Source organism: Myxocyprinus asiaticus, chromosome 14 (genome assembly GCF_019703515.2).
Source record: "Myxocyprinus asiaticus isolate MX2 ecotype Aquarium Trade chromosome 14, UBuf_Myxa_2, whole genome shotgun sequence".
NCBI classification, from domain to species: domain Eukaryota; kingdom Metazoa; phylum Chordata; class Actinopteri; order Cypriniformes; family Catostomidae; genus Myxocyprinus; species Myxocyprinus asiaticus.
In genome coordinates, this window is record NC_059357.1 from 39,422,789 (window position 1) to 39,440,057 (window position 17,269).

Here is a 17,269-nt window from a genome sequence, read left to right on the forward strand (position 1 = left end):
AAAGGAGTAAAAATACATAACAATGAATGACAGGTCAACGATTAGGCTTTTGATGCGAACTTTTCAAACTATTGAGGCAATGCAATGAGGCTATGAACAACTGATCAGATAACTTTCCTGAGGTAAATGTGTACAGCAAAGTGAAAGTAGTTGAGGTCATATGCTCCATTTACATCTTGCGTTAACATGCGTTTTATATCCGGACGGTTGAATAAAACTGCACAAAATTGAAAACACTACTTACATATTATATCAGAGGTGGTGGTAAATGAAAATTCTCTGTCTTTTAGAAAATGTAAATAAACTGAAGGATAATTCAAATGTTTTCCATCACTTTGACAGTCAGGTTTTTTCCTTCATTGAAAATTTTTTGGCAACCGCCAAAGCTAAATTTGGGGTCGGTGAAGCAAATCGAATGATATTCATCTCTGATTCTGCGCATTGTAAGTGCTTAATTTGCTTCCCATGTGAAACGCGCAAGTGAAGCTTGGTTTCACGAGCCACATAGTGCTTAAAAAGCAGAAGAGAGATGAGAGCAAGTGGGGATTAGGAGGAGAGACGAGCTATTCCAATGAAAGAACACACAAAATAGCACGTTAACAGTGGATGACTGTCGCGTAACCTCATCACATAATTAATAACTTACGTATGTATATCTGGATAACGAAAACACATTTGCATTAACACCTTCTTTGAATGTGGTCTGAATCAGTGTTGGGTAAGAACTTTTTTACTCTAAAAAAGTAATGAATTACTAACTACTAATTATATCTACAGTGTAATTAGATTACTGTACTAATTACTCTGTCTGAAAAGTAATTGCATTACTTATTACTAATTACTTTCTAAAACACTTATCAACCTTGACCAGATGAAAAATACAAGGATAGACATGAAATTGTTCTTTTAATTCTTTCAAATAAATAATATAAAATCAAATAAATTATTCATGAACTGGCCAAAGAATTTAAGGGGGCTGCATTAAATTAGAAAACATACATTTTAACATTAGACGTTGAATTTCTATTTTAAATTCACTATTGTTTTATATAGAATTGTTCTGTAGTCTATTCAGTATTTAACGCAATTACATCAGAAGTAACTTTAATTAAATTACTGAAAAAATAAGAGTAATCCCTTACTTTACTTTTTTCAATTAAAAAGTTATTTAATTACAGTAATTAATTACTTAGTAATGCGTTACACCCAACACTGGTCAGAATCCATCCCTGACCACCTCTGGATCTGATCACAATGCGTTTTGGGTGCATTTATACCTGTCAAATTTACTGTGGTCAAATGCTATGCGATAGCGATCCAATCACCGAAAACACATGTTAATGCAGAGTGTAAATGGGGCCATTGATGAAACACTGATTTGCTGATTACATGGTATGTGATTATTTTAGCCAATGGCATTGTGTCTTTCAACATCACATCTCATGTTAATTCATGTGCTTTTTGTGATGCAATTTTGTGGTAAAGAAGACTGCGGATCTGAGTAGAGACTCTATATGCAGCGCTCCCATCTGAATTGGCAGCAACGTGATTTGGCACACTGCATTTAAGAGCATAAAAACAAATTTTTACAGTTTGAATTTCAAGATAACATTGACATCATCTTGGAAACACTTGTAATAAAATCTGACTCACTTCCAATCACCTTTGCAGGCCAGCTTTTCTCATCAGTGCGTATTGTAGCTTATATTTAAAATCTTCTTATCCCTTCCTTAGGGTTAAGGTTATACCTTAAAATGTACATGAGATACTGCATGACGCACCCACAAAAGATGCAGAAGGCTACCTGTAACTGTATTCAACAGTGTCTCATGTGCCTGGTGGATATTGTGAGAAGTACAACAGATGTATTTTAATTCTAAGAAGCCCGCCTGCGCAATGCTGCAGGATTTCACGTGATGAATCGCCTGAAAGCGCATGTAAAAACATGTTTTTAAAGGTTGCATCTGTAGAGTCACTTGATTTTGGATCTTAAAGCTAAAGTGTGGTGTGTGATTTCTGCACCACTAGTGCCAGCTATCTAAATTGCAAAAATAACATTGTTTTCAAACAGCTTTCCAGAGTACTCCATCCTTGTGCCATTGATCAAATAAACCAATAGTCCTACCCCAAATTCATGCCATTGGTTGTGTCAATGTGGTGGTGTCGGCCTGGATGCTTAAACAAACAGAGCCATTTTGTATAACGCTAAATAGACAGTGTTTACAGTTTTTGAGGAAATCAGCCTACAAATGGGTTACTTCATTGTCTCTGCATATTAAGCTGGGATAGGAAAAAGTATTGTAACATTTAAAAAATTACACACTTCAGCTCTATTTTCGTGACTACTCTATGTGCAACAACCGTGTGCTGCATCTTAACCAATTTTCAGGAGAGCGCTAATTCTAAGCACAATTTTCATGCTATTCTATGTTAAGTGGCACAAAATGTAGTTTACTATTTTCTGGAGAAATAGGTAATTGCGCTTTGACCTTTGAGAACCAGGTCTATTCTCACCGCAAATTCTAAACTCAGTTCATGCATTTGCAGTTTGGGGATTCCAACAGCAGATAATATCAAAGAGCTATCGATCACTTTTAATACTAGCCATGATTTGTGTGTCAGTAGATCAATTAATTATAATAATTATAATAATAATAATAAAAAGTTTATTTTGTATACCGCTTTACAAAGCTCCATATTTTCCATGCGTATATAAGGAGCATAGTACTGTCATAGAAATATGCCTGACATATAACAAGGACGTAGTTAATACGCAAAAGAATGTAAAAAGGTCATATTTCTTTTTTTCTAATGCATTGCATTAAGCCCATTTACGCTACTGAATTCTTATGAATGGTCTTCATTTCTATCTATATTGCTTGAAAGGTAATGGAATATATATATAATAGGATGCAGACTGTGCAATAATCGGAGAAGAACCTCCAAATTAAATTGCTCTTGACCCAGCCCATTAGCGCTTTTCACCTGCAATTTCGCCAACCCACTTGCACCTAGACTTAGTTCATGCTTGCACAAAAATAACAAAGTCAAAGTGATGCCCACTGACTTTGCACATATGATGTATTCCTCTTATAATAGGGCTCTTAAGCTTTGAGCGTAGTAATGCTCACTTACCTGTGTATTGATCCACATTGTGCCCCCAATTCAGCCGTAGTCAGAGAACAGAACAAAATCTGAAACGTTTCTGCAAAAAACACCTTTACCATGGAAACATTTTTGGCTAAAACGTTTCAAATTCCATTCTGTTCCAGTCTCTGGGCAGGTTGGGGCAAGCGTGTCAGTTAAAATACCTTTCGAATTCGATAAATTAATAAGGTTTGTGGTGAAAAAACAAAACTAAGAAAGAGTAACAACATGTCAACATTAAGTAAATTACCCTACTTACTTAATACACATTCCTGGGCTTATTATCAGCCTGATCTCATAAACGTTACATGACTGTGACAACATTTTTGCTAAATTACATTACGTGGTTCATTACACATAGTGCGGCAGTTAAGAGGTGAAATGTCCTCTGTGTGAGTTAAATTTATCTCAAACAGATGAGGTTTTTAAGGTTAATGCTCTGTTTAGTTTTAAATCAATAAAACCTACCTCAATACCATAAACTATAAATCTTAAACCCAAACCTAGCCTAACTGATAGTAGGCCTGGGAATTGCCACAGACCTCCCGAAGCTATTTAGTTGCTGATTTGATATGTACTGCAATTTTGAAAGTATTGCGATTCTGTAAGTATTGCGATTTGATGTTATAATATATTTGGCTGTGTTAACCCCTTTTTTTCTAAGAAAGAAATGTTTATTGACGAACAGGTCACAGGAGTCACAGGGCAATCCTCACTGTGCAATCAAAAGTTGTTAGCTGTTAGATTATAAATATTGCGGGGGCACAACAGTATGATGAGCCTTTTTACAGCTAAACTATTTTAACACCTCACAATCAAAACTGTGGATTATACATGTGTAACGAGGAGGAGGGTGTGGCCAGGCCGTGAGGGTGGATGGCTGGCACTGAGTCAACTAATCAGTGGGTGAGAGAGATAAAGTTTAGCCGGAGACACCAGATCGGGAGAGAGAGAGAGACACAAGCGGCCGGTGTGTGTGCTTGTGTGTGTGTGCGCACGGGTTTGGGTGGTTTACGAGTATGATTTTTTAGGTTACAAACTGGTAATTACAAGGGTATTATGCTATAAATGTGATTTATGAGGACATTTCTAGTGTCCCCATTATTCAAATCGCTTAAAAACAAACTAAGCGATGTTTTTTTGAAAATGTAAAAATGCAGAACGTTTTTTGTGAGGAACGTTCTATAGTTCGTACAGTATAAAAATCATTATGTCTATGGAGAGTCCTCATAAGCATAGCTAAACCAACATATGTGTGTGTGTGTGTGTGTGTGTGTGTGTGTATATATATAAAGTTTACGTTGACTGTTCTACCGGTTCCCACCTCCTCCTTGCCCATCCTTTACCCGTTACAACATCATAACAGAAACATTACTCACAGCAGAGGATTTGACAGTGAACAAGCGGCGCTTTAATGGCTGTAGCTGCGGTGCATTAAAGGACTAAATGTAAAGGATTAAAGAGACTAAACTTCTTGGGAAGAAAACCTGTTCCTGTTGAACTTGGCACAAATATAGCTTTCTATACCTATCTATTATTGTAATAGCATATTAACCTAAATGTGTAATTTTTTTAATTCAATTAAAAATCGATTTTTCATCAGGGAGATGATTTTAAGATGTTCCAAAATTCGCAATTTGTAACAGAATAACTTTTTTTATCTGACCAATAGTGTCAAAACAAGCAAACATGAGATAAAAAAAGACAATTTCCGAAGAAAATACGTCATTCTGTGGTGTTTCATTTGTACTTATGTAATGCAAAGGTAAAAATGTATTGCCTTAACAGGCATACATAGTAAAAGTGTTTTTGATATCATAAACAGGGCAAAAAGTAAGTATTTATGAACTGATAACCTGCCATTTTACTCGTGATTTGTGTAAAAGTGAATAAAACTAACTGTTGTAGCGACTCTAGTGTTTATTTCAGCAGGAAACTGCCACAATAGATACAACGAGCACATAACATGATTCTAAGACCACAGGTTGCTTATTGTGCATGGTTCATTGGTGCACATTACTCCTAAAAAAACTAATGTTTGTCTTTGTAATCTTTTATCAAAATGTTCTAACTTATTTCCCATCTGACTAATGTCACATACCCCTCTTACTTTTTAACAATCACCTGGCTCCACTTTGGTATCTATTACCCACTTTTCACAATCCAATCAATTCCTGATTGATAAAATCAAGTCCTGTCCTACAGTACATTATTTTTCTCACTACATATCCTGTTACAATATGTCACATTACAAAAGTAAAATGGGTCACAAATGCTGTTTCCTGTTGACTTTAAACAAAATGAGTACCACAGGATGCTGATCTAATGACTGACACAGTTACTGAGGTTTAAGACTTTGATGACACTGAGTGCACTCATGGTAACAGCACGACACAAGACTTGCTATCATTGTTTAACTTCAGGGTTAGTTGAAAATGGCCTGTTTAATAATAACAGCAGATTCAGCGATGGATACAGAAGAATTAGAGTGACAGGCACATGCCTAGAGCAGCACAGCCCACCCAATGTTGGTTGGTCAAATAAGGTCAATCAGTGAGAAATGAGCTTCACACCAAAACAGAGGGCAGTCAAAACAATAAGACTGTTTTCATACTTAGTTTGAATGTTTGGTTAGAATGAGAGTGCCATTCCACCCCCCCTCCACCTGTACTTTTGGGTCTGAACTACAATATGTGAGTAATACTGACAGATGTTTACCACTGCAGCTAGGTAACAACGAAGCAAGTGTCACTGTGTTATTTAAGTATTTGTCCCATTGTCTGCCATGCATGCATTGCAAGAGATGAAAAGGATTTCACTTCAACCAAACAAACCAAACTATGATGTCAAATGGACTCGGTTTCTTACCAAAACCTCTAGTGTGAAAGCGCCCTTAGAGAGGCTTCAGCAATTTCCACTCTTATCTGAAGTACTGCTGTACTGATGATGACCTTACTGTAACTTTTGCCCAAAGAGAAACAGGCTGGATCAGTATTATATCATGGTTTCTGGTCTTATATCCTGGGTATTAGTCCAGTGAGTTGACATGACTTTTCACCAAAACAGTTTTCTTGTGGCAGCATTTGTGATCAAAGCTCCAGACCAAGGTGGTATTTACACTTGGTCACTTCATGCATGTTTACTGATCGGATTGCTATGCAATTGAATAAGCATATTAAATTTGCACTTAGCCAAACTGTGACTTTACGAGTTCACTACTGGGATTATGCTAATGGTGGGCAGCGAATTATAAAGATTTGATTTATTATTTGATTCCAAGTGACTTTGCCCAATGTGCTCATCTATATGTGGCAGCACACTGTGTATTTTTCCCCTCGGTGCTTGCAGCAGCTAAGATACAGTATGTCCATGCATGTCAAAAAGTCATTCATTTAGATTTGTGGAATAATATTAGTTTTTATTTTGAAGTGAAAAGTTTAAGTTAAACCCTTGGAGTAAGAAGCCCCCCTCAGTACTGGTGCAGAATAAGTCTACCAGTAGCATGTTGTTCCAGTAGCATGGCGTAAACACTTGAAAGGATAGTTTTCAATCAGATCTCTGCCTTATTCTCACAGAACTAGCTGCTAGACAACAATCAGTCAGGCTTCAAATGTGGACTTTCCACCGAAACTGCCCTGCTGTGTGTCACCTAATCGCTGAAACAGGTGGAGAGCTGGATCCAGATTATCCATTCTTATTTTTCTGGGCCTATCTGCAGCTATTGACACAGTCAACCATCATCCTCCTGTCCACACTCTCTACTCTGGGCATCACAGGATCTGTGCTTGGCTGGTTCAAGTCCTCTCTCTCAGGCAGGTCTTTCAAGGTAGCCTGGAGAGGTGTGGTGTCCAAGTCACATCAGCTACATACTGGAGTACCTCAGGGCTCAGTGCTTGGACCACTTCTGTTCTCTATATATACATCATCACTAGGACCCATCATTCAAGCATACGGGTCTTCTTACAGCTGCTGCACCGATGACACAAAGCTCTCCTTGTCTTTCCAGCCCAACGACCCCATGGTGACGGCTCGAATCTTGGCCTGTTTGGCAGACATCTTGGCCTGGATGAAGGAACACAACCTGCAAATTAACCTAGTTAAGACCGAGATCCTTGTCTTTCCAGCCAACCCTGTGGTTGAGCACAACATCTCTGTCCAGCTGGGCTAATTTACAATAACACCTTCCAAAATGGTCAGAAATCTAGTGGTAACCATCGACAACCAACTAAATTTCACTGAACACATCTCAAAAACAGCACAATCATGTAGATTTACACTTTACAACATCAGGAAAATAAGACCCTTCCACTCTGAACATGCCCCACAACTCCTTGTTCAGTCACTTGTCATAACTAGACTGGATTACTGTAATGCTCTCATTGCAGGCCTTCCTGAATGTACAATTAGACCTCAGCAAATGATACAGAATGCAACAGCACGTCTGGTCTTCAAAGAACCAACGAGAGCACATGTTACACCCCTTTCTGTACCTCTACACTGGCTGCCGCTTGCTTTACTTATCAAGTTCAAGGCTCTGATGCTGACATATAGAACAGTGACTGGGTCTGCTCCAGCATACCTAAAATTATTCCTGCAGAGTTACGTTCCCACCAGAAGCCTGTGGTCGGCTAATGAGCGGCACCTTGTGGTACCAACACACAGAGGCACCAAATCACTTTCCCGGACATTCGGCTTCACTGTACCTCTGTGGTGGAATGATCATTCCAACTCCATCCGTAAAGCAGACTCCCTCTCTGTCTTCAAAAAACAGCTAAAGACAAATTTTTTCCATGAGCACAATGAAAAAAACAAAACAAAAAACCAAACAATTATAAATATAATATACTTGTTGCACTCTAATCTGTCTTGGATAGCATTTTTCTGATGCAATTGAAACTTTGTGATGCAGCACTTTTCGTACAACTGTCTCCTTAAGATTAATCGCTTAAGTTGTATTATTCCTCTTTTGTAAGTCACTTTGGATAAAAGTGTCTGCCAAATGAATACATTTAAATGTAAAATGTAAATGTTGTTGCTGGTGATATTATTTAATTTGTAATAATTATTATAATTCATGGAGTATTTAATAATTAAATGAATTAGACGTACATTTGAAAAAAAATATATAACCTACATAGGCTAATTATTCAGTCTGAATTTAATTAAAACCTTTAATTAATTCAAACTATAGGGGTTTATAGAGTATATGTATATATTCATAGGTCTATACAGTATATAATTCAAAGAGGAAATTTCAAGTTACCTTTCAGATTAATTACTTTGAATGGGATTCTGATATTTGTTTTGTCTGTCTTTATTCAATTATGTATAACTAAATTGTCAAACTATTGTTGAAATATCATTTTACATAAAATATTTGATTTAGTATTTTACAGTAAATTACAAAACAAAATGCATTATTAAGAATGATATCGGATGTATTTTATAGATTTTGTAAAAATTCATTTTGTTTCCCTTATTAATACTGGACCATGCATCATCATCCTGTATATGCTAAACTCATATCTAAATATGTAACATTATATCAGTAAATGCAAAGTTCAAAATTAAACTCTTTCTCATGTGGTGTTTCTATTTTTCATCTATCCTCTGTCATAAATTACCAGAGAACTAAATCAGCACCTCTGTGCTACTCATCTCATCAAAATCTGTACGCTATGAGCTTTACAATCCTGGAACTGATGGCTGGGCAAGCATTGGAAAATCACCTCTATCCTCTGCCAAGGCACAGACACAAAGAGGTATAATCTTGTTAAAGACTTGCAGAATGCCGCAAAACACCTAGCAAATGGGAAAAATTAAGATTGTCTGCTGCCGAAGTCATCCATCACTTTATTTCCTATTTCCAGAAAGCTTTACATTTGGAGAAAGTCAAAGCATGCCTTCAACCCACAAAATATGCTGCCAGTTCTTGAGGGATGAGCAGCTGTGACAAGAGGTAATTTACATAACTGTTTGCATCTGGTGTGTTGCAGGATAAAAAAGACCAAAAGCACACTGCCAGTTTAACAGTGGTTTAATAAACCAAAAACATTCCTTGACCTCTCAAATCAACAGAACTAAATATCATTGCACATTTATGAGCTAAGGTTTTGAGCTAAGAGTGTGAAGTATCACACTCCATATCATCCACACCTCAAAGCTGAAATTGCTCTGAAGGTCTAAATTAGGCATTAGTCTCCTAGGCATTTGCAGCTCTACATTAAATCTAGTGTTCTTTCCATCCTGCAGAAATCCATCAGAATTATTAGTTATGCAGTGTGAGGCAAAGTCAAACCTCCTCTAGTGAGAGGAGGTCAACCATTAAACTCTGACAGACAGAGGTGAGAAATGTGAGTGATATTTGTTTATGGGCATTTGGTCAGTCATGGAAGTGTATTCATTAACCAAACAAATAGATCAAAGACATCAAGGTTATCATGATGTAAAATGCATTCTGCTGGAGAAGCAATCAGTCAAAACTGCCACAAAAAACAAAAAAGGAAAAAAATGTGCCATGTTAATACCATGGTATTCTATGAAGCACCTTGGAGGGCCATGTAAAAAACATGGTATATGAATATTGTAATTCATAGTACATATACTGTATATGCATGGGCAGTATATACCATTTAATGGTAGAAATGTGTCAATCGGTAGAGATTATGGTATATCACTATATCATGGTAGAAACTTGTAAGAGGTTCAAAGGAGGAAACGGGAAACTTGGGATTGCAACTCAAAGGTAGAGCTTTAATTAAAAAAACTCAAAGTGGCTTTTCAGCGATACACTCATCAGATCAGATCACACTTTTAACACAGTCTTTTCTCTCAGGTAGCTCTCTCCCACTTGTCTCTGGCGTGGTCCCTTTTTTTATCGCTCTCCCCAGTGCTTACTGCAATCAGAAACAGGTGTTAGACATTATAGCACTCAGGTGTGTGCACACTTATCGCTTCCTCTCTCTCCAGACAAACGCTCGACCACGCCCCCACCACGACATATCCCCACCGCCTGACTCAGGCTGGGTAGTCACCCGGTCTGCCAACCACTCCCCCCCCATTTCTGGAAAGGAAGTCCGCAACAGCCATCTGTACCCCCAGTCTGTGGACCACCTTGAACCTAAATGGCTGAAGAGCCAGATACCAGCGGGTGATCCGTGCATTGGTATCTTTCATGTGATGGAGCCATTGGAGTGGGGCGTGATCTGAACAGAGGGTGAAGGTCCGCCACAACAGGTAGTACCGGAGAGTGAGGACGGCCCACTTAATGGCAAAACACTCTTTTCCAATGGTGCTGTACTTAGTCTCCCTCAGTGAGAGCTTGCGACTAATGTACAGCACCGGGCGTTCCTCCCCCTCCACCACGTGTGAGAGCACCGGCCCCAGCCCCCTGTCTGAAGCGTCCATCTGCAAAATGAAAGGGAGAGAGAAATCGGGTGAATGTAAAAGCGGTTCCCCACAAAGTGCAGGTTTCACCTGCGTAAACGCCTGTTGACACTGCTCCAATCACTGGACCGGTTCTGGAGCTCCCTTTTCAGTGAGATCAGTCAGTGGGCTGGTGAGGTCCGAATAATTAGGCACAAACCTTCTATAATAGCCAGCCAGCCCCAGGAACTGTCTCACCTCTTTTTTGGTCTTGGGTCTAAGGCAGGTCACAATCGCCGCAGTTTTATCAACTTGGGGACGCACCTGCCCATTGCCCAAGTGGAACCCCAGATACCCCACTCCACCCATCCAACTGCGCACTTCTTGGGGTTTGCTGTGAGTCCCGCCCATCGCAGCGACCTCAGAACAGCCCTCAGATGATGCATGTGCCGCTGCCAATCATGACTGTATATAATGATGACATCCAGATAGGCAGCGGTGTAAGCAGAGTGTGGTCTGAGGACGTGGTCCATGAGGCGCTGAAACGTAGCCGGGGCACCAAACAAACCCAACAGAAGCGTCACAAATTGGTGTAAGCCAAATGGTGTGGAGAAGGCCATTTTTTCACAGGATATTGGCGTCAAGGGGATCTGCCAATATCCCTTTGTCAAATCCAGTGTTGAGTAAAAGCGAGCTGTGCCCAACCGATCAAGAAACTCATCAATACGAGGCATTGGGTATGCATCAAATTTAGACACCGCATTTCCTATAATCCAAACAGAACCGTACAGACATGTCGCTCTTAGGAACTAGAACAACTGGGCTGGACCAATCGCTGTGGGATTCCTCTATTACTCCCATATAGAGCATTACATCTAATTCATCCCGAACTATTTTCTTTTTGTGCTCAGGCAGTCGGTAGGGATGGCTACATACCACTACCCCAGACGCCGTCTCGATGTGGCATTGGATGAGGTTTGTATGTCCCGGCAGAGGAGAAAACACGTCTGCAAATTCTTTCTGCAACTTGGCGACCTCTGTGACATGATACGGTGAGAGGTGGTCTCTGCTAGTGACCGGGGTGACATGATTGGCTTTTACATTCACCTCCAGTCCGAGTTCCGCCCTCTCCAGAACTACCATTGCCAACCTCACAGGGACCGCCTCCCTCCATAATTTCAGGAGGTTGAGATGATATATTTGACTTGCGTCACCTCTATCTGTTCGTTTCACCTCATAATCGAAATCTCCCACTCGTCTCTGGTGTGGTCCCTTTTTATCGCTTTCCCCAGTGCTTACTGCAATCAGAAACAGGTGTAAGACATTATAGCACTCAGGTGTGTGCACCCTTACCTCTGTCTGGACGAACGCTCGACCACGCCCCCGCCGCCACAAAACTGTACTGTTTAAATGTTTGGAAACACTGAAATTTTCATGTTGGTGAAAGAAAATTAGAAATTTATTCACAGAGGATGCTTTAAATTGATCAGGAATTACAGTGAAGGCATTTATAATGTTAAAACAATTGTATTCTATTTAAATAAATGCTGTATTCTTCAAATTTTATTCATCGTACACTGAAAAAAACTGAACATATGCCGTTGTAGCTTGAAGGAGCTAATTCTACCTGATTTAAACTATAAAAATTAATTTTGTTGGTGTAACCTTATGTAGTCAGTGTACTAATTGTGCTGTACTAAAAAGAAATTAGAAAGTGAAGGCGCATTATCAAGTACAATAGTCGAAATTCCAGATTCACCTTTTGTAAAAAAATAAATCTCTTTAAATATCATCTCTCAAAATTAGTTTTCATAAACACAACATTTAGATTTTTGTTTCTTGGGGAACAGAACTCAAGGTGATCGACAGAGGAATTAAAATAACTAAAATTCAACCTTGTTTGTCTTTTTATCAGTTTATCAGTTACACCTGCCTTCCCTTGTTACCTTCCTTATTTGCTTCCCTATTTATTTCCCCTGTTGTGCTCTGTCCTGTGCTGGTCGTACTGGTTTGTGTCAGTTGGTACTAGTTTGTTTTCTTTTCTCAGTTTTTCCCTCTTACGGGTAATTTAATTTATCTGCCGTGTTTGGCGAAGACTGGGCCTTTTGTGTTAGATGCCCAGTTTTTGAGTTTTATTTTCTCCCTTATAAAGGATTTTTGGTTTATATGACTGTCTGCACATGGGTTCATTCACATATCGTGACATGTCCGTCCTTCCAATGCACCATCCCCTTTGATATCAGTGCATTCACAGCGTTCTCTGATCTCATAATCCCATTTGCAGATACCATATAAATGAATGTGGAGAGCTTGTTTTCAACCTTCAGAAGAAAAGCGTTCAAAGGGCGCATTAACTTAAATTAAAGTGAAAATGTGGTTTGACCTGATGAAAGAAATGAACTTACATTAAAGTGAAAATGTGATTTGACCGGATGAAAGAAATATACTTACATTAAAGTGAAAATATTATTTGACCTGAATAAAAGAAATGAACATACATTAAAGTGAAAATGTGATTCGAGCTTAGAAGACATATCAGGTTATACTTCAAAGTTAAAATGTGATTTGACCTTACAGGACAAATCAAGCTGTATCTACTGGAATTTATGCCTTAGTAGAACCTCGCTATTTCAGGTTGGTTAAATTCAGTTATATTCAGTATCTTAAACACTATCTTTCATTTCAACAAAACCAGTTAATTTAGATGTTACCACATGAAGTACATTTTCTAAGTTGAACTGACAAAAAATGTTTTTCACTGTAGGCATTCTAGCAGTTTCTAGATCTTCAAGTCAAGTTTTATACCATGATTTCTGCAGCACTTCCCAATGATGTACTGTAATTGGCTTGTACGACACTTCTCACTGATTTCAACAAAGCTTTTCTAACAACAGCTCAACACCTCAAAATTTGATTCATCCATCCATTATACTAATTTCTTATCATTTACCACTCAATTTTTTTTGTCACTGTTCCAGTGAGTTCGTTGGTTTGTTCTGTTTGTTTTGTTATTCTCTCCCTCATGTCTCAGGCGCTGCAGGCATGCATGATCAGTGTTTTTTCATGGGAACCCTGATTGTTCCCAGGGGAACGCTGATCATGCCACTAATTCGCGTGCTAGCAGCACCTGGTTCTCCGCTGATTCACTGCCTACTTAATCCCTTCATTGTGTCAGTATCTTTGCTAGATTGTTATTTGGTGTGAAGTAACTTACCTCGCTCTCTCTCTCTGCCTAGTTAGTCCTGTCTTGTGTATCTGTTTGGTTGCCTGTCTCTGCCCACATGTCGGGAGTGTGGTTACCTTCCAATTTGCTGTACGCTTATTCTCTGTGCTCACAACTCTTCAACGGAGGATTCCTCACGGATTTTCTCCTGACTACCATGATACATACACTCGCCTACGAACACACTCTTCATGGAGGATTCCTCACGGATCTGCTCACCGCTCATCAACGAACACCTATCTCCTGCTTACTCTTCACCAGCCCAGTTGAAGTTACAATTTATTGTTAATAAATCCTTTGAACTGTTCCTCTGCTTTCTGACAGAAAAATATAGCCAGTATGGACCCAACGGAGGAATCTACTCTTCGCTCCCCCTGTCTCAGCAGGGTGCTTTACTGGGACATCAGCAAGATCAAATCTCCACATCTAACCGGGCTCTGGAGATGATGGCGTCGCAGCTCGCTGAGCTCACCTCTGTCGTTCAACAACTCCACCAACCTTCCGATGCTGGTCTCACTCAAGAAGTGCCCACACCGGCTCTGGTGTTTCCCCACGTTTCTGTACGCTCAGAGTCTCGTATCCATCCTCCAACTCTGTTCTTAGGTGAGGCAGGATCCTGCAGCACTTTCCTTTCACAATGTTCCTTGTCCTTCACGTTACAGCCCTCTGCTTTCCCGTCGCAGACAATGAAGGTGACTTGCGTTATCACACTCCTCACTGGAAGGGTTAGGTTCTTATCCAGACTGTCTCAGGGAGATCGGTGAGTCACAGACTATGCTATCAAGTTCCGCACAATGGATGCTTCTTGTGAGTGGAACGATCACGCCATGTGGGACCGGTTTCTGCATGGGCTTTCCAATGACATCCACGATGAAATCTATCCCTTGGATCTGCCTCCACGCTTTGATGATTTGGTGGAACTGGCCATCTGAGTGGATCAACGTCTGGCACCTACGCCGTTGCTGCCGTCACTCTCAACATTCCCGGGTGGCTGGCCATCCTAACCAGTCCACAGCTTCGGCCAGGCCACCGGAATCATGGCCCGACGCAGAGCCCATGCAGGTTGGGAGAACTCGGATCTCTCCAAGTGATGCCTCGTTCAAGGATTATGCTTTCATTGTGCCCGGTCTGGTCATTTCTCTGGTTTCTGTCCAGTAAAAGACACCGCTCGTCAGTAGGCAGGGGGTTACCGGCGAGCACAACACCCTTGGACAAAGCCCCCGGATTACACACACTTCTCCCGGCCCGGCTGCAGTATGGATCAACCAGTCACACAGTCTCCGCATTGGTGGATTCTGGAGCCGAAGGGAACTTTATGGACATCAACTTGGCTTCCGAATGGCGGGTTCCTATGATCCAGTTGGATGAACATATCACCGCCCACACCCCTGACCATCATCACCCAGTCCACCAAGCCAGTCACCTTAGTCTTTGGAAATCATACGGAGCAGTTGTCCTTTTACCTGATCCAATCACAATCGGCACCGGTAGTGTTGGGGCATCCTTGGTTGGTAACGCACAACCCACACATAGACTGGTCAACCAACACTGTTTTTGCTTGGAGTCCTTACTGTTTGTCGCACCGTCTTCACTCTGCTGTCTCCCCTGTCCAGTCTTGTGTTTTGTTGCAGGATGAACCGGTGGATTTATCTGACATTCCGTTGACATACTTAAGGGTGGTGTTCAGCCGGCCCCGCAGCATGACCCTTACTCCTCATCGCCCGTATGACTGTGCTATTGAATTGCTTCCTGTCCCCTCCTCAGGGACGGCTGTTTTAGCTCTTGGCTCCCGAGAGGGAGGCCATGAACCGGTATATCAATGATTCTCTGGCAGCTGGTCTCATCCGCCCTTCCTCATCACCGGCAGGGGTGGGGTTCTTCTTTGTAGAGAAGAAGGATGGCTCGCTTAGACCCTTTATAGATTATTAGGGGCTGAATGACTTCACGGTGAAGAATCGTTATCCTTTGCCATTGATGTCCTCAGCTTTCGAACTCTTGCAGGGAGTGTCCATCTTTACAAAGTTGGACCTACGCAATACTTATCACCTTGTTCGGATCAGGAAGGGGGTGAGTGGAAGATGGCTTTTAACATCCATAGGTGGCACTTTGAATATTTGGGCATGGCTTTCGTATTGGTCAACGCCCCCACCATCTTCCAGGCGCTCGTGAATGACGTGCTCAGAGACATGGTTGACCATTTTGTGTTTATCTAGATGATATTCTGATCTTCTCCCAGAATATCCAGGACCATGTTCAGCACATCAGGCAGGTGCTTCAGCGACTGCTAGATAATCGTCTGCTCGTCAAGGCAGAAAAGTGCGCTTTACATGCACAGTCGATTCCATTCCTGGGGTTCATCATTTTGTCCGAGGGAGTGCGCATAGATCCTGCCAAGGTCAGAGCCATCTCCGATTGGCCGTTGACCGTTTTTAACTGTTATAGCAAAAATAAATGTTTCTTGAGTACCAAATTGTCACATTAGAATAATTTCTTGAAGATTATGACACAGAATTTTCTTAGAAGACTGGAGTAATGATGGCTGAAAATGGGACTTTAAAATCACAGGTAAAATTTTAATTTTAAAATAAATAAAACTATAAAAGGAGGAAGAACTTGCAATTAAGGGATGTTAGAACAACAAGAAGGGGAGTTTAGGGGTGTTTTTCAATGCAAAGAATGCAGAAAACAGACTTGTGTTCTTAAGAAGACCAGTCTTGCCAAGCTACCTTGGAAGAACGAATTCGGAAGGGAAGAAGGGAGTAGAACGCATCTATTGCGAGCTTTGAGATGTTCTGCAATCTTCCTGTTGTGCACATTTCAATCCAGTGAGAGAACTACTGACTTATTATCATCAAACCAGTAAGGTTTTGCAGGACTAGTGACACGTTAAAAGAATAAAGTCTGAAAACACTAGTTTCTTCCATGGGTTTATTACTTACTTAAAATCATGCCTAACATAACAACAGATGTTGAAGGAGTCAGCATTTCTCATGAGCCATCAGACTTTCACAAGCTTAAAGCGGGAATCTCTTGAGGGTAAACATGATAAATGTCCTTCGTCTGCCACCATAGTACAAGGTTCTTGCCCACAAGTTACCATCTGATGCATCCTCAATATCTGGCCTGATCAAGAACACATCCAGGTAATTTTATGCATTCTCTGTACTTGCGTTCTTGAGTATTGGAATTGAACTTCGGCAGTGGATGATGACGTCGAACGAGTCCATGAGAATGTATGAAAGCAAAAAATGCACATTGAGAAACAGCCTAGTTGTTTAAGGTTGCCGCTTAACATTACTTGGCGCATTAATATAGAATTTAACTGATGTGCTTCAATGCTATTCTGAGATGCAGGTTGGCGCTGTTTTGGCGGCATGTGGGGGGCCTACATAATATTAGGCAGGTGGTTTTAATGTTGTGGCTGATCGGCAACTATCCATTGTATTATATTAGTTGTACTTTTTTAAATCTTTTGTTTTTAACTCAAATTTTACATAATGTGCAGCCTTTTTTTGTATTTGCCAGTTCATCAAG

General features: G+C 40.4%; 1 protein-coding gene across 5 annotated transcripts in view; it reads right to left on the minus strand.

Annotated features, from left to right (window-relative positions):
- gcgra (glucagon receptor a) overlaps positions 1-17,269 on the minus strand; it is a 118,625-nt gene that overhangs the window by 30,400 nt on the left and 70,956 nt on the right. Inside the window, exon 1 of one of the 5 annotated variants that reach the window (XM_051716477.1) lies at positions 3,136-3,156. The exons of the other annotated variants lie outside the window; for them this stretch is intronic. The gene's annotated coding sequence lies outside the window, so the exon portion shown is untranslated. Of the gene's footprint in view, positions 1-3,135; positions 3,157-17,269 lie in introns of those variants that run through there. 5 annotated transcript variants of the gene reach the window in all.